The sequence below is a fragment of the Cetorhinus maximus genome, chromosome 18, assembly GCF_964194155.1.
Source record: "Cetorhinus maximus chromosome 18, sCetMax3.hap1.1, whole genome shotgun sequence".
In the NCBI taxonomy this organism is placed as follows: Eukaryota; Metazoa; Chordata; class Chondrichthyes; order Lamniformes; family Cetorhinidae; genus Cetorhinus; species Cetorhinus maximus.
In genome coordinates, this window is record NC_135896.1 from 49,043,585 (window position 1) to 49,062,327 (window position 18,743).

General features: G+C 43.8%; 1 protein-coding gene across 2 annotated transcripts in view; it reads left to right on the forward strand.

The window, feature by feature from the left end:
• LOC144693157 (E3 ubiquitin-protein ligase pellino homolog 2) overlaps positions 1 to 18,743 on the forward strand; it is a 213,015-nt gene that overhangs the window by 61,756 nt on the left and 132,516 nt on the right. The window contains exon 2 of one of the 2 annotated variants that reach the window (XM_078562682.1): positions 7,407 to 7,463. The exons of the other annotated variant lie outside the window; for it this stretch is intronic. The gene's annotated coding sequence lies outside the window, so the exon portion shown is untranslated. The remainder of the gene's footprint in view (positions 1 to 7,406; positions 7,464 to 18,743) is intronic. 2 annotated transcript variants of the gene reach the window in all.

The following is an 18,743-nucleotide window of genomic DNA, read 5'->3' on the forward strand; positions in this document are numbered from 1 at the left end:
AGGCCACTTGCACAGATCAACATGTGCCCCCACACAAACCCTGGGATACCCCCCTTCCCCATTACAGCCCTCACCCTGCAGCCTCTTCCCTTGCCTGAGGCCACTTCTCCCCCTTCCTCAAGCAGGCCCTAACCCTGTAACTGCTGAAAAAGTAGCCATATGGCTGGTCTAGTAGGTATAGACCTGCCCATGAGCTCCCCTAAAGTGATGTGGTGCTGCCTGTGAAGCTGGGCACTGATGACTGCGAGTGCTGCTGGAAGCAAGGTAGGCAAACAGACCTCGACGTCCTGAGTGAAGTGCAGGTCGTCAGGTGCACGTCGCTTATGTACAGTTGTGAAACAGGTTGGCATGAGCTCATGATCCAGTGTGGGGGAATGATTCCGGTGAGCAGGGCTTATAATGAGATGCTAAAGTATTGAAATTAGGTTCCCGACATGCATTGGCGGGAAACGTGGCCCGCCATTAACAGGTGAAGCGGACGATCACAAACTCGTTTCACAACGGCGTAAATCTGATTTTTGGCCTTCTCGCCACATTGCAGCCCGTGATGATGCCAGTGGGACCAGATGATTCCACCCTTAGTGTCCACGACAGAAGATTCCGGCCTATATTACTGCTAATGATGAGATTGCAATTTAGGGATTGATGATCACAGAGTTAATGCTGCTTATAAAAATACTCAGCCTATTTAGAGTGTCACCGAATAAACACGGCCAGAATTTTTCCGTTGGCGAGTTGGGGGCGGGGCCCGCTCACCGACGCGAAAATAACGCGAGATGATGTTGGTAGGAACCCCCGACGTCATCCCGCCCCATTTAAATATTCAGGAAGGCGGGCAGACAGCGCGATTAGCTGTTCGCCTGCCGACCTGTCAATGGCCAATTGCGGCCATTGACAGGATAATTAAGCCACTTAAAGGCCCTGCCCGTCCAACCTTAAGGTTGGTGGGCAGGCCAGGAGCCCCCGCGGGCTTCTGAAAAAACATGAAACCTCATCCACTGGCGGGATGAGGTTTCATGTCTGTTTAAAAAATCTTTAATAAAGTTTTTGTCATATTTATTAACATGTCCCATCTCGTGTGACATTGTTGCATGAGGGGGACATGTTAATAATTTTTTCATTATTCTATTTTTGAGGTTTATGAAACTTTCACCGATGTCCCTGAGACAGCACTTAGTCTCAGGGAGCAGTGCGCTCGCGCGAAAGAGCACACTTTGACAGTTGGGGAATCCCTCCCCCCCCCTCCCCACCCCTGCACAGGAAGTGCATAGCGCTTCCTGTTGGGCGGCCCATTGGGCGGGCCTTAATTGGCCCGCCCACTCAAAATGGCGGCGGGGCCCGTTTTGGCGGTGGCGATCGGCTGCCCACCTGCTGCCGAGCCGGTGGGTCCTGCCCGCCCATCAAGGGCAAAATTCTGCCCCACAGTTCTGTTTCCTGTTTCTTTAAACACAAGAGAAGCACAATTACAAAACAAAAGCTGTTTTGTGTTCTAACTTCTAAGTCAAATAGTCCAAATTTTATTGATTATGAAAGTAAGAAGATTGCGATATTTAAAAAAAAATTATAATCTGAGATAATTACCAAGTTGTAGAAGGTGGAGTGAGTGATGTGTCATACAGGCTGGCTTCAGACCAGCACCAGCTTACATTCTATGAAATAGTATTTAGATTGTATGTGACAAAGTTTTATTACCCTATTTACGTGGCAGGATCAGAAACATGATTTGTATAATCAAGTATGTCTAAGAGTGAACCAGAGGGCTTTTGCATAGTCCTCAGGCCTGTTGGCTAGCTGTGCTTGACACCAGCTGTACTCATTGTAATTGATAATAATTGTCCTGCCTGGAATAAATGGTACAACATTGAACAGAGTAACACAGAAGATCCAGAACTGTAATGTATGCCCTTAATGGTGACTTTTGAGAAACTATAATATGCTTGATTTGGAATCAAAAGATTGCATTGTGAAAATGGAAATGACAGAAACCCACTCTGTTCAACTTGCACAGGATCGGTGAAAAGCACTATTTAAGTGAAAGGCTTTCAATATGTAACATTGTGCTATGAGAGGTAATGGGCCTGTCAGATAGCAGTAGATCAACCCTGTGAGTGGAGAAATCTCCTCTTCCCATTAGAATCAAGATATCTAATTGTACAGCTGGATATTTCTTTTCACTGGATGGAAAATCTAAACTGTTTAAACAGCTTCTTTGTTGAAATTGCGATTGGGGTTTAATGACATTGGACATCAATCAGCATATTTAAAGAAGGACCCTGCTGGCTTCCTGATCGGAAGAGCAGGTTCAACAACAACAACTGGTATTTATGTAACACCTGTAATGTAATAAAAAACCCCAAGGCATCACAGGAACATTATAAAGCCATATATGACACTGAGTCACATATGGAAATATTGGTCTGAATTACCCCCCCTGCCCCCGCCTGGCAAGTAGGGGGAGGTATAAAATCGAGTGTCATGGCGGGAGAGGGCACAGTGCCAGTTTTCTCCACTGGAATTTTACCAGCAGCAGGGTAGCTGTCGGGTGGTCTTCTCACTTACCCTTTCCTCAATTGAAGCCTTCTAATTAATGGCCACTTAAGGGTCTTCTCCAGCTGCCATTGGTATCTTATCAGCACTGGGTGGGGCCCGCACCATGTGGTAAGACTGCCAAATAAAGTCTTGGTTTCATGCCCCTCCCCACTTCCTGGCTTCCTGATCACGGCTCTTCACTCTCCACACTGGGACCTGCTTGACTGGCCTCAGTGAAGCCACACTGACTTACCTTTCAATCTGGCCTCCTCCATGGCTTCTTGTGGGGGACTGCTGTAGTTCCAGCGAAGGCCATAGCTTACAGCGATGCTGCTGGGCCTAGGAGCTGCTGGCCATCTGATTGGCCGGCAATTCGTGAAGGCAGGCCATCTCCCCAGATAGGGTGGATGGCACGGCCTCAAAATCTGGTTATAGTTTCGTAGCCTGGCAGAAGTGGGCTCATCCCCAATTTTTCAGCTGGAGTGGTAGAGCCACGGCCTGTGTGAAAAATAACCAATGACCAAAAGCTTGATCAAAAAGGTTGATTTCAAGAAATATCTTAAAAGGAGGAAAGTGAGGTAGAGAGGCAGAGAGATTAATCGAGGGAATTCCAAAGCTTAGTGCCTAGGCATCCTAAGGTGTGGCCACCAATGGTGGAGTGATTAAAATCCAGGATGCACAAGAGGCCAGAATTAGGGGAGCATAGATATGTTGAAGGAGTGTGTGGCTGGAGGAGAGTATAGAGGTAGGAAGGAGTGAGGCCATGGAGGAATTTGATTGATTGGGAGCCAATATAGGTCAGTGAGCACAGGGTTGGTAGGTGAATGGCATTTGCTGTGAGCTAGGACATGGGTAGCAGAGTTTTGGATGACCTCAAATTTATGGAGGGTAGAATGTGGGATACCAACCAAGAGCGGGTTGGAATGGACAAGTCTAGAGGTAACAAAGGCATGAACGAGAGTTTCAGCAGCAGATGGGCTGAGGCTGGGCGAAGTCAGGCGATGTTGTAGAGGTGGATATATGCGGTCTTAATAATGGTACAAGTATGTGGTCAGAAGCTCTTCTCAGGATCAAATTTGACCCCAAGCTTGCAAACAGTCCAGGTGGCATGGGTAGCTAAGGAAAAGCGTTTGGAGCAAGGGCCAATAACAATGGCTTCTGTTCCCAATATTTAAATGGAAGAATTTTCTGCCCTTCCAGTAACAGTCTAAAATTTAGCAATAGTGGAGGAGTCAAAAGTGGTGGTGGTGAGGTAGAACTAGGTGTAGTCAGCATACACGTGAAAACTAATGCTGTGCTTTCAGAAGATATCATCAGGAGCCGACATGTAGGTGAGAAGTAGGAAAGGGTGTGGATAGATCTCTGGGGGACACTAGAGGTAATGGTGTGGGAGCAGGAAGAGAATTGATCTCAAGTGATACTCTGGCTACGATTAGATAAATAAGAATGACCTTGAATAGAGCTGCCCAAAAAGATCTGCTGATTTCTGTGGTTGGATTTCCCCTTTCCTGATGTCAATTTGAATCTGGTGCTAAGTCAAGGGAATCTCCAGGCACTTAGCAACAGTAAAATCATCGAACAGAGTTAGTAGCCAATCACATTGAAGTATTCTCACCAGCAGCGGACTGTTAAACCTTTGGCAGTCAGTTGGTAAAGGAGGAGACCGGGGCCTGGATTTTCACTTCTGAGGTGGGTGCGCAGAATTGGGAAATTTCCCAGCTCGCCACAGCAGCCTCAGGAAACAGACCCCCTAAAAACTTGATTTTTGTTTTGGGGATGGGGAGAGGGGTGGAGGAGGTGCATGCTGGAGTCAGGCCCCCCCGCACCCAGGAACCATTCGGAGGCAGTCACAGGGGCTCATGGCTGCTGATTGCTGAGGCAGTCCTCAGTTCTTTGGGACTTCGTCCCAGTTGTGTGGTTGAACATTAGATCCTCTAGCCCTTTCCCCTCATACATCCACTCAATCCTCATGCCCTACCCATGCTTATTCATGCCAACCCATGCCCCTCTACCCACCCCCATGGCCTCTCTTAATCTCCATGCCAACCCCTGCCCTTCACTCACCCCATGGTCCCTTGTAGCCCCTATATCAACATAGTGCTAATTCATGCCCACACATGAGACTCACTCATCCCTATGGCTTATTGTAGCCACTATACCAACTTAGTGCCAACCCATACCCCCCACCTACCAGCCTTTGCATCCTCCATCACCACTCACCCAATATCCACCATGGGCAAACCTCAAGAGCCACGCTGAGATTAAATAAAATAATGTTCTAAGTATCTATTATAGACTTCACGATATAGAAGAATTAATGAAAGTCCATTCAATACATTTAAATCCCCTCAAGTACTTAATCTCTAATGAAAACAAACATTTGCATTCATAGCTGCACATCGAAGACAACTAATCCCTTAATAACCTCTTGGGGCTGTCAATAAAACTGAACGTACAGCCCTCACTTTGCTAATGATAGGTTTTGGAAGCAGTCAAGCTGTAATAATACAATAATGATAGCCCTTATGGTTATGTCAATAAATAGCTAGTGAAACTGAAAGCACTGATATTTTTTCAACTCAGAGACACAGCAGACTGGTTCTTTACAAAATTTTAAGGGCAGGGGATTTAAATAACTTGACAGCTCCACAGACCTTATCCGCCTTTTACGAGCATACATGTCTACTCTTTAAAAAGTCACACATTGTGGGATATGGACCTCACTCCAATGAAAATGGAGTCTGTTTGAACTTGGCACTTTGTTCAAATGACTGCTGGGTTCAGGTTTCTGTTATGTGTGAGTCATATCCAGTGCTGGGTTTTGTAGATGACCTTGACAATGAGTCCCCACAGCAGACCAGGGTCCCACCTATTACTGACACAATCATTTAATGCTGTACAAGAAAGCGAAACAAAAGAAAAATGAAGAACTCTAAAGTGGAATCAATCACTGTGCATCTTTCTAACCATCTTGATTTCCTGGTGCTTCAGAACTGAGAGGTAAGGGTTAAACCATGAAGTGTTAATCAGGTTTACTGTGTTAACTATTGAATTCATGCTTCAGCAACAAAGGAATAAAAGTGGAAAGACCAATTAATTTTATTCTTTTAATATACTTTGAGTTTGCACTGAATTTTTACTGATATTCACATATATTTAGTGCACATTTACTGTACATCACTGATTGCAGATTAGTATTCCTGGATAACTGCCAACCAGAATCCTGGAAACAGCGGATTGACCACAGATTTACATTATGCCAACTTCACTCTAACAGCTGTTGCTCCAACAATGAGGGTGAATTTCCAAGTGAGTTCTCTCGGTTGGCTGCCAGAACTTTGATATAAAAACCATGGAAATTCCGGAAAAATGATGTAGGCAGTGTTTATGTCATTTTCCTGGGGTTTCCACAGCTTTTTCCCTTAAGTTACAACAGAAGAGAGGGAGAACCCTTGTGGAAATTCTCTCTCTCACACACATACGCACACACAAATGCACGTGCGTGCACACAGCTGGATTTTGTCAGCCCTCTGTGAGGTGGGAGTGAAGGGGGGCCTGTTAAGTACTGAGGAGAGGTGGAGGGTGGAGTGCCCATCATTGTTTCACTGCCATGCCAGCAGCGGATGTGGTGGAGGAGGATGACCCTCTTGCCCGGAGGCCAATTGAGCCACTTAAGTGGCCACTAAAGTGGCCAATTCATCAACACCCCTATCTTGACTGGGCTTGCCTGGGCTCCGTGCCTCAAGGCCCTACTTGCCAGGTTTGGTGGGTGCTGTCCTTACATGGCATCCTCTACTTTCAGTCCCAGTTCTAACAGTGGCCACCACTTCCAGTGCTACCACTGAGACAGCTGAGCTGCCGGTCCTCCAATTGGCAGGCAGCTTCTGGTGATGGGTGGCCATCTTCCCGCCGGTGGGATCTTCTGTTCCCGCCCAAATCAATGTGTTTTGAACGTCTCGCCGCATACCCCTGTGTGACAGGGCTGTAAAATTCCATCCTCAGACTCACACATACATTTTAACCCTGTGTAAGTGGATGAGTTAGAATTTCACCCCTGAGACACGTACACTTTCAGCCTGTTGTAATATCTTCCAAAACTCACATGTATGCTTTGCCTGTGTTCTGGCTCACATCCAGCCCCATATTATACTCTTGATTCCTGCAGCTCACTCACTTTTCCAGAACCACTTTATCCAATTCAGGGTTGCAGGGAGTCAGAGCCTATCCCGACTGGCAATGGGCACTAGGTGGGGTACATCCAGGACAGGATGCCAGTCCATCGCATAGCACACACTCAGACTGAGGGACAATTTACCATAACCAACCCACCTAATCAGCACACCTTTGGACAGTGGGAGGAAACTGGAGCACCCAGCAGAAACCTATCCAGACACAGGGAGAACGTGCAAACTCCACACAGACAGACGCCCGAGGTCAGGATTGAACCTGGGTCCCTGGAGCTGTGAGGCAGCAGCATTAACCACTGCCCCTCCTGCAACTTTTAATTTAATTTGAATTCTTTTATTATGGAGCTTGGTCAAATGCTTTCTGAAAGCCCAAATAAATTGTATAACAAATAATTATGTATCTAATTTATCTTTGATGTCCTCAAAAATATTATAGATGCTGTTGAGGTTACATAAGAATCTTAGTTGGAGTTGATTTGACTTTGTCCCATTTTGCACTATCAATTGCCTGGTTTACATCCCTCACAATTTTTATTTCCATTGAAGGCAGTTTTAGTTTTGTTGCTTTTGCAATTTAAACTAGTTGATTGAACTAACACGTTACTATATTAGACCATTCTTGACTCTGTGATCCTAGCTAGGAGTGCAGGAGGAACCCTAATACATTGTCATTACCCTTATATTACTTAGGGGATCTGTAGCAGATGATATATGCATTACAGAAATCTGGCTCACTCCAGAACCTGGGTATGTACTCAGTAAGCATTGGTATACATCGATCATGGTGGACAGACAAGCATAAATACTGCACTTAAAGAAACATGTGACTTATGACCGGTGCAGATAGAGTATGATTTGCTGCACATCTTCAAAACCACTTTTCCCCTGGGGGGAACAGTGACAAGGATTAGCAGGTGAGTTATTAGCCTGTTGAACCACACCATGAACACTACTTCCATAACCAACATGTTCTAGGGTAAGACTTGAACCTGGAGCTTCTGGCTCAGAAGTAGGGGTATTACCCACTGAGCCACAAGACTTCTTATAGTATGGTAACTGTTATGGAAAACATAAATCTGAGCGTAGGATTAGGGGATGCAAGTTCAAACTAATTAACAAGGCAAATTTAGGGCTGGTGTTCATCATCAAAGAGTGGGACACATGGAATGAGTAATGGAAGTGAAGATCCTGGAATTAATTGAGAAGCAATTGAATAATTGGATGCCACAATGATTGCCTTTCTTGATGAACTCAGGTTGACCTTTGTCATCCATATTTATTTTAAGATTGAAAATGTATAGTACTTGTTGTTAACCCTGCCTACCATCTGCTTATTAAATTAAATCTCACAATTTCATTTGTGTATTCCTTGCATATCCATTCATCTTTCTGAATTTACAAATGATCCCGATACCCTCCTTCCTTTCCATTTTCTCTATTTTTCCTCAGTTAACCCCTCCACATTTAACTTTCTTCCACCTTGAGTGAACCACATTCCTGTAATCTCCCTTAATTTCCTGTCACATATGCTGATAACTCATCTTGTTTTGATTGCTTCTGGCATTTGGGTATAGACACTTAATTGTAGTGTTGTATTTATATTATTCTCCAAAGTACCTCACAAACAATATCTGAGCAATGCTGGCATATATCGGGGTTGAGTTGATTAGTGGAGAATTGATTGGAGAGGGATTATCAAGCGAACAGGAGGTGAGAGATATACTTTGAGACTGTGGGGTTGGGGAGGGGAGAGAAACTATAGAAACAGGGAATCAGATGTAAGGCAGCTAGGGGAACTCAATGGTAGGTTGAGAGCAAGAGAAGATAGTGGCAGAGTCAGCTATGTGGATGCTCTGCATCTTAGAGACAAATAAATCCAAAAACTGTTTGGACTTTGTTTTGAAGGTTAGGGTGGTGAAGTAAAGGAATTTGGTAGATACTGTCATAGAGAAAAGAAACCCTTGGTTGTTCTCTCCCTGCAGTATCATCTTAGAATAGAAGAAGGGGTTAGCTAAGGAGGTGGAGATGAATGACTAGACCAGTTGTATTCCACATGTTAGGTTAAGAGCCCTTAGACTTAAAGGAGTGGAGTTGTGGATTTTATGGGGTAGCAGCAAGGTTGGGAGATGGGGAGTAATCTGGTGAGAGTAAATGTATCAAAAGTGCAAGTGAGGGAGCGTTTTAAATAGTTTGACAACAGCAGAGGTACTGTGTTCTGAAGACAGAGTTGGGAATTTGAGAGTGAATTAGTGACGAATTGGGAAATTTTTCTCAGAATTACCATCAAAAAAATGCCAAGGCACTTATTAAATCAAGACCCTTTGAGAGGTACACCCTAATTGGCTACCCATTTGTTGGCTGGGCATTGGGAAGAATTGATTTTAAAAAATACCATCTTCCTGATCGTTGGTCTTAGCAAATCTGGTAAACTTTGGTTTGGTTGACAGGTGTATTGGATTAGTGTTTTGGGACCAATGGCTAAAGCAGCCCTTTAAGATCAACATTAAAGTAATTGAAGAACAGGGATTTTGGCAGGTCCTGATCATCATTCCCTCTTCAGTTAACAAAAACATATTAACAGGCGCTTAACCTCATTGCTGTTGCTAGGATTTAATGTGAACAAGATGGCTATCTATATAGCACTGTCCTTGAAGCATTTTGGAACATTTCTGAGAAATATGATAAGGCTTTGTGATATAAATCTTTATTTACTTAAATTAAAGTTGTCATTTCTTGCTTAGTTCTCTCCTATGTCCATTCATATTTTGTTCCAGCCTAGCAAAGCAGAATATTTTTTAAAATGATGTGAAACTTGTAAATGTTGAATTTTCAAACAGGCTTGGGTATACTCACGCAAGGAACACAGGAAGTTAGCATGCAGGATCTGCAAACAATTAGGGAGGCAATTGGTATGTTGGCCTTTATTGCAAGGGAATTGGAGGACAAGAATAAGGAATCCTGCTATGATGAGACCACACCTGGAATACTGTGCACAGCTTTGGTCTCCATATCTAAAGAATGAAATACTTGCCTTGGAGGGGGTACAGTGAATGTTCACGAGACAGGTTCCTGAGATAAGTTCCTATGATGAGAGGCTGAGTAAATTGGGCCTATACTTTATGCAGTTTAGATGAATGAGGGGTGATTCATTGAAACAAAGAAGATTCTGAAAGGGTTTGACAGGGTACACACTGAGAGGTTGTCTCTCCTATCTGGGGAATCTAGAGCACTGGGGCACCTAGTGACAATCGTGGCTTGGTTGATAACACTTTCGCCTCTGAATCACAAAGTTCCTAGTTCAGGTCTCACTCCAGGGCTTTGGTTCAAAAATCAAAGCTGAGGGAGCTCTGCACTGTTGGAGGTGCTGTTTTTTTGGGTGCAGAACTGAGACCCCATCTGCCTGCTCGGGTGGATGTAAAAGATCCCATGGCACTATTCTGAAGAAGAGCAGGAGTTATCCCCGTGTCCAATATCTATTTCTCAATTAAGATCACAGAAACAGGTTATCTGGTCATCATCACATTGCTGTTTATGGGAGTTTCCTGTGTGCATACTGCCTGCCACCTTTCCTACATTACAACAGTGACTACAGTTTAAAAAGTATTTAATTGGTTGTAAAGCACTTTTGAGATGGCCGGTGGTTGTGAAAACCGCTATATAAATGCAAGCCATTCTTTCTTTCACCGTCTCAGGATAAGGGGCTAATCATTTAGGACTGAGATGAGGAGAAATTTCTTCACTCAAGGGGTTGTAATTCTTTGGTATTCTCTATCCCAGAAGATTGTGAATGCTCCATCATTGAATATATTTAAGGCCAAGATAGAGAGAATTTCGATCTTACAGGGATTTAAGGGACATAGGGAATGGGCTGGAACGTGGAATTGAGCAAAAGGTCTGCCACGATCGTATTGAATGGCAACTTGAGGGGCCGTATGATCCACTCCAACTCCAATTTCTTAGCTCCGTTTCCAAACTATTCCTACTCAAATGAATCCGCCCTCCTCCATTTATGCCAGTAAATTGCCACCTTTATAAGATTCATTGCAGTAACTCTTAAGCAAAGATTGTGAATTTTCATGTATTCACTTTTGTTTTTAGGGAAAAATCTATGTTTGTACTTATAGGGTGTACAAAAATGTCTTTGTATTACTTTTATTGTCACATGATTTTACAAAAAGACCTTTGTACAGTAGCATCTGAATGCTGCTGCTGATGTAATAAGTAACATGGGGGAGGGGAGAATTCTTTGCAAGAGTTAGCATTAATAATTGCATAGCTGCTTAACTGCTCAATGCAGATTAAAGCACAATGAGAGTAGCCTGTTGGTGGCTGAGGCTGAAGCAGAAGAAATTCTGTTAAGGAGAGGAACATGCATAAATCCACCTGCCCGTGGAGCATCTAAGAGCACCAGAGAGATCAAATGGACATTTATATTGCTGCAAACGACTGTTGTGAAAGTTTAAAAAAAACTATCGTTGAATATGCCTCTTGCTATCACCACTCCTCAGGCCATCTATAAGCTCCTTTGTAAGGCTTTCCCATAATAAATTTATATTATGTATGCTAAACCATGCACACTGTACATTCAGTTTTATAACTAAGAATACATTTAAAAAAAAAATAAACTCGATAACTAACCTGCTTAACCATAATTATTTACCAGTTTTCTTTAACCGTCTACACCTTTGCTGCTGATTCTGTTAAACTGCAGTTTTTCTTTCTTTAATGTATCTTCCTGAGACAGCACGTACCCTCTAATCTCCTCACCCCCATTCCACTCTATGCCCCCTGTACCACAGGCCTTTGGCAGCCAAGGGGACGGGATAGCTAACCTGCTGACGGTTACCTGCCAGGAACCAAGTGAATGAGAGGCAGGCGTCCCTTTGATTTCCCTTCTTTCAGAAGAAATGCTGAAATAGTTCTTGACATTTCTCGTGAAGACTGGCTGAGGAATGGAACTCAGTAGATTGGGAAGTAAAATTATTTTACGGCAGCAGACACTGGCGAGCCCGTTGTTGCTCAAAAGCTGCACAATTATTTTTAAATATGTTGCTGGTAATGCTTTTTTTTAGGAACATAGGAACAGGAGTAGGCCATTGAGGCCACTCAAGTCTGTTCTGCCATTCAGTTAGGTCAAGGCTGATCACTTGTTCATCTCCATTTCCCCTCCTTTGTTCCATATCCCTTGATATCCTTACCCAGAAAGGTTAAGGTGGTTCGGAGTCATCTCTCAGGCTCATCAAAGTTATGACCCCTACCCTGCCACCCCAGCCCGCTCCCCCATTCCAATGAGTGGAACCCATCTAGGCCAGCTCCTGTCACTAACATCAGAACAACCCAGAGAAAGGAGATACAACATGATGGGTCTTGGTTTAATGTCATTTTTATTAGTTTTGTCTACATTTTAATACACAAAGCAATAATTGAACAACTTTCCTTCCCCAACTTTGAATTTTCTCTTGTTCTCCCTATATTCAATTTTGGAAGCTAACATGGAGGCTCATTTTGGGGTTGTACCAGTGCAGTGGAAAAACAGACATTTCTCTGGTGATTTGAATGATAATGAAGAGAAAGCCAAGATAAAGTTGGCACACTCTACAGTTAAGCAGTGATGGAAAAGGAGGAGCAAAGTAATAACGGTTGTCAGGCATGAAGCCAGCTAGAAAGAAGGGTGTGGAAGTGAACATCTGGTCACCTAGGGGAGATAGAAGTCAGTTCTTATTTACAGATCAGATTGTCAATATCCACCTTACTTGTCAGCATATTTTCCAATTTTTATAAAAATATTTCCTAAAACTGTCATACTTTTTAGGTTTCCTTTACAGTGGATGGGGCCACTACAGTCGCTTAGAACTCGATCATTGCTGCTCTGGGACTGTCTACTAGGATGAATGCCAGAACAGGGCAGGTTGACAGTCTCTAATTATATTCTTTCTTTTCTCTCTCTGAAGAAGTCTTTCAGCCCTGCTCATTACCTCACCCATGGTAAATGTAACACATGTAGAATCGCTGGATTGAAATTCAGCTAGTCAGTACTGACTATTACATGACACTCTGCTAATTGACTACATTACATCACCTAAATTCTAACAAAATAATCCATTGGCCTTATTTTGAAGTGTAGAATGAATAAAAGTACAATATTACAATAATAAAGAATGAATGAAACTATAGGTTTCAGATCAAATTCGTGATCTGGAATTGCAAAGAGCAGTTGAAAAAGTGATGATAGGAAAAGTAATATCAAGCAAAAGGGTTCCAGTCAGGTGAAGACAGTGTTGCACTGATGAATTTTATTTTTATAATCTAAGAATGTATTTAAATTTATTCAAGAAAGAATTGCATTTATATAACACCTTTCATGACCTCAGGACATTCCAAAGGCATTTAAATACTACTGAAGTGTCAATGTTGTAATGTAGGAAATGTGGCAGCCCAAATCAAAATATGAAATTCCTGACATGTGTCTTGCATCAATTTTAAAACTTGAGCATGGTCAGCTCATGGAAAGAAAAGAAAAATCCATCTTGCATGGCATATTAAAGGCTAGCCCTTTTTGAATGGCAAAGTTATGGAGGGCATGACAGGCTACAGCTATTTATGATACGTGACCTGGAGCATATCAAAGAGTCTCTCCTGACCTGTCCAAGCAACAAAAGTGTGCCTTTAAGATCCCAGTGGTCCTTTTGAGAACCAATCTAACAGAGGCACCTGTAATATGCTCCCATATTGCTGTTTAGGCCAATCTTTGTGGTACCCATTGTCACTGGGAGCCAAAGGGTAGAATTTGGGACCGAGAAGTCATCAGTTATGAATGGAAATGGCACCCATGTTAGTGCATACCCAACAAGCAACACACAGGGTCCCTGCCCGAACCCTGTGAGGAACGGGCAATGTTTACCATCTAATGGACAAGGATGGCTTAAGAAGAAAGATCAAAGGAGAGGTGAAAAGATGACCAAGCTCAAAATAGCAAGTCTAAATGTCAGTAGCCAGATAGGGAAAAGCAGTGAAGTAACTGACCTGATGGTGAGAAAAAGAATTCAAATCATGGGTCTCCAGGAAACAAAGTGAAAGGGCAGCAAAGTAAGAGAAATTGGTAGTGGATGTAACCTTTACTACCATGGACAAAATGGGAGAAGAAATGGTGTTGGAATAGTACTAAGCGAGGAAATGAAGGACAAGGTGCTGGCAGTGGACACAATCAGTGACAGAATCATCAAATTAAAGCTAGAGATTGGGGGTGAAATGTGGAACATAGTGAGCTATTATGCACCACAGAGTGGGTGTAAACCAGAGGAGAAAGAAGAATTCTGAGAACAGATGGACAATGCAATTCAAACAATACCGAGCAGTGACAGGCTAGTGATTGCAAGTGACCTAAATGGACATGTGGAGAGAGAAAGAGCGACAGAGTCAGTGATCCATGGTGGACATGACTTTGGAGAAGCAAATGAAGAAGGAACCAAGATCCTGGAGTTTGTCAATGTTATGCTAACTGGTAATACCAAACAACGAGTACTAAAAACCTACAACAGTGGTGACAGGGAAACACAGCTGGACTACATCATGGTTACAAAAAAACATGCAAAGAGGCTAGAATTTTATGCTCCCTCCCAGGAGGGTTCTAAGGTTGGGGGAGGGTGAAATTGCACGGACAGGATTCCCTCCGGGATCCTGCCCGCTCCAACCTCGCAGTGATTTCACGCTGGGGCGGGCAGGGCCTCAGACAGGAAACTTAAGGGTTGTTTCCTGCCCAGCCTCAATTTTCAGGCTGGTGGGCAGATGACAGCTTGGGGGGAAGACCAGAAATGGAAGGGAGTTAGATCTCGGGCGGCAAGTCGGGGGCACCTCTATCAGAAGCCCCCTTCTGACTGGGGTACCCTCCCCTTAAGGCCTGGTGACCTGCGGATCTCCCTACCCCCTGGCCTGTCCCCCGAGATCCCTCTCCCTTGCAACACCCACCAAGCCCTCCCTACCCGGACCCCTGACACTTACCATTTTTCTTTGGTTTCCCTGGACTTAGACTCAGGAAGCTTCTTGCAGTGCCTCTTCCAGCCACCACAATGCTGTTCCTGGAGGGATTGGAGAGCTGCAGCTCTCCAAGGCAGGACTTCCTCCTGAGTTAGGGGCAGAAGTCCTGCCTACTGTCAATCAACGCTCACTAGAGCGTAAAATGGCAGTGTAGCTCTCGCCAACTCTTCAGATGGCGGGGGCATGCCTAAAAGTTTTCGCCATGGTGTCAGGAAGTGGAGAGCAAATAGAGTTCTGAAATCCTGGAAAGTTGCACAGCTTAGAAAGGCACACAAAAATGTTCAAATCTGCAAAAAGCTGCTGAAAATAACAAGGAAAAGCAAACACATACTGAAGACTGCAAGTAAAATGTGGGGTGAGTTAAAATGGCACTAAACTTTCACTCCCAACTCCAATAGAAATGAAAGGCAATATGTGGTAGAACTGGCAGTTTTTCCACATGCAATGACAAAACTACGAGCTTGTAACATATTTCATTAGCAAACTGGAACCGGTAAGACTAGCCACACTTCCAACCCTGCTGCTGAGGGACTGCTACAAATTGTATACCACCCTAAATCTAACCAACGGACAAAGAAAACAGTTGGCAGAGATTTTGAAAGTCATGAGCGAATGTTTTGAACCCTGGGTAAATGTAACTTATGAACGCAATGTATCCAACACTAGAGCTCAAGGGGAAAAAGAACCCATTGAACAGTATGTGAGTGGAGTAACACAGCTGGCAGCATCAAGTGAATTTGGACATTAATAGATGATCTGATTAAAGGTCGAATACTCTTAGGCATACAAGACCGCTCAGTGAGAGAAAGTCTACTGAAAGAGGGGAAACTAACGCCAAGAAAGCGACAGACATGTATGGAAATGCAGAGCTTGTAAAATGTCATTTAGAGTGTATATATGACAGAGCAGACCAGGAGATACATCATGCTGTAAGACATTCCAGGCCAAAAAAGCAGAGCAATCAGAGACAAAGGGCAGGATGCAAATACTGCGAAGGACATCACACAAAGGAAAAGAAGGATTGCCCAGCATGGGGAAAGATGTGTTTTAACTGCAAGAAGCATAATCATTTCGCATGCTATTGTTTGGTGAGAAAAAAGCAAAACAAGCCTATGCAGATGGCCACTGGAGAGATATCAGCAGAAAAATCTGATGAAGAAATATACACGATACAACTGGTTGGTTCTGTCAAGTCTATAGGTGAGAAATGGTTTGTGACTGTTACAATGATGACCGCAGAAGGAGCATCTCAAATAAACAAGAGGTGTCAGAGAGATACTGGTGCGACATCATGACCTTCACAGGCCAGGGTGAAGTGGCTCAACATGGCAATCCAAAACTAAAGCACTCGAAAGTGAGGTTGAGGCTAAATGATGGCATGATATTCATACCAAGAGGACAAATTAGTCTGAGAGCCCAATGCAATGGTAAGACGGAAAATCTGGAGTTCCAGATCACAGATGAGATGCAATGACCACTCATCTCAGCTGAAGCAAATCTAAAGCGTGGGCTGGTAACCCTAAAGGTGCTGAAGAGATTCAACGTGAAGCAGCGCTCAGCATGCTCTGAGAATCATCAACCTTGCAGAGACATTGAACCTGACAGGCCAAGTGCCTTGCTCAAATCAAGAGAACATCCAACAAGATGCAACTCTCCAAGTGCTACAAGAATTAGTGATGAAAGGATTGCCTGCGAGTATAAAGATTGCACCTGTGGTCACAAGAGCATATTGGGCCTACTGAGATGAATTGACAGCCCAAGGTGGCATCTTGTACAAAAAAATAGAGGGCAGAATTTTGCCCAGGGTGGGGGGCAGTTGGGAAGCCGACCGCCACCTGCGATTGACACCGCACCGCGATTTTACACGACCAAGCCAATTAAGGCCTGCCCAGCGTGGAACACGAGCAGCAGCGCTCAGCGCTGCCTGTGCAGGCAGGGGGAGGAGGGCGAGTGGGCTGAGCGTGAACTTTGCACGGAGCTGCCTCAGGGAGATGAAGCGCTGTTTTAATAAACTAATGCACAAAATAAAAATGTCATAAAACATATCCTCTCATGTGACCCTGTCACATGAGCAGGGACGTGTTTGTAATTCAAGTGTGAAATTTTTATTTTACTTTTATTTGCTTTAGGAAACCTCATTTCGCCTGTGGGTGAGGTTTCCTAAAAAACGCAAAGGCCGCTTGGCTTTTGGTTAGGTTGAACGGGCAGTGAAAAATTCAGGACAATTGTTAACTTAATGGCCTTTATAGGCCTTTTAATTGTCGACGGGCACACTGCCAGCTCTGGTGCACGCCTACTGACCTAATTATTGCGGGACTACCTGATGACGTCAAGACACTCGCCCGACGTCATTGCGTGCCATTTTAAGCTCGGCCGTGTCGAGAGCCTGCCCGCCAAGCTCAAAATTCTGCCCAGAATCATCATCCCTAAGGAGATGAGAGGAGAGATGCTGAAGCGCATCCAACCAAGCCATCAAGGAATTGAATCGAGTCTGAGAAATCAAGAGAAGGGCTCTACAGGTCAAACATGAGCAATGAAATTAAAGACCACATAGGCCAGTGCAGTGTTTGTAACATGTACCAAGGTAAACAAGCTAGAGAGACGTTGAGAAACATGGCATCCCAGATAGACCATGGATGCAACTAGGAGTAGACCTCTTCACTATAGCAGGGACTAATTATCTTATCACTGTCAACTACTGTTCTGACTACTGGAAGTTAGACCAGCTGACTTCAACGATGACAGGAGAAATATCAGAGTGCCTGAAAGCATACTTCAGTTGTTATGGCATTCCAGACATTATGATGAGTGACAATGGCCCTCAGTTCACGAGTGAACAATTCAGCCGATTCACAAAGGATGGGGAAATTCAAAACTACATATCATCTCCACACTATCTCCAGTCAAAGGGAAAGACTGAGGCAGCAGTGAAAATCATCAGAGAAATCATCAAGAAATCGAGCAAGTCTAGCACAGATATATACAAGGCAATCGTCAAGTGGAGAAACACACCAACTGAAGACATGGAAAGTAGTCCAGTCCAAAGACTAATGTCATGCCGCATGAAAACTACTCTTCCAATGGCAAAAAGGCTACTGAAACTACTGAGAGTAATAACAGGTGTGAGTGAAAAAAATCAAGGTGAAATGACAGAAAGCCAAATTTCAGTTTGATAAGGCTGCCAAACCATTGCCAGAGCTGAGTATGGGAGAGCCAGTCAAGGTACCAACCTTCAATGCTCTCAACAGGAATCAACCCACGTGGAAACTTGGGACATGCATAGAGAAATTGTCCCCTCGATTGTATGCAGGGGAAGTGAATCACCAAATATAGCAGCGCAATGCAGGCATATACACACAAGTAGCGAAGCTGTTCAGAGCACTCCTGCAGCTCCTGTCTCTATATTGAATCAAGTATTTTTCTGAAACTTACATTTTTGGTGGCAGTCTTCAACAGTCCCTTTGGGGACTGCTGGTTAAGCTGCATGTAGACCTAATTTTCCTGACCGAGTCCTTTCAATAATCAGAGCAGCTAAATTTTACAAAGGAGTCCTCAAACAGCTGCTGAACACCTTATTTGCATATGTAAAGACTGTTACACACCGTGACGATTCTTTTGATAACTATATCAATATGGCAGGTGGCGCATTTCTGGCACGGAATGTTGGACACGATGGAGCCTGGCACAGCACCATTGAGTTTCTGGGCCATGAGGTTTTAAAATGTCACTTTCAAATCTTTCAGTGCTTGCACAGAAATGATGAGTAGATCTTGATTTTCCCTGGCTGGAAAATTATCAAAGTGTACAGTACAGCTTCAGTCTGCTGTCCCAGGTTGCTCTAAGCAGGTACCTGTAGTGGAAGAGTGCTCTTAGCAAGACAATACAGTAATTCTGCATCGTAGCTATATTGACCAGTCATTTGGGATGTATGTTACTTCAGTATTTTTTGCTAATTTGAAGGGTGTTAGTTAAACTTTTCATCCAGTTCAATTA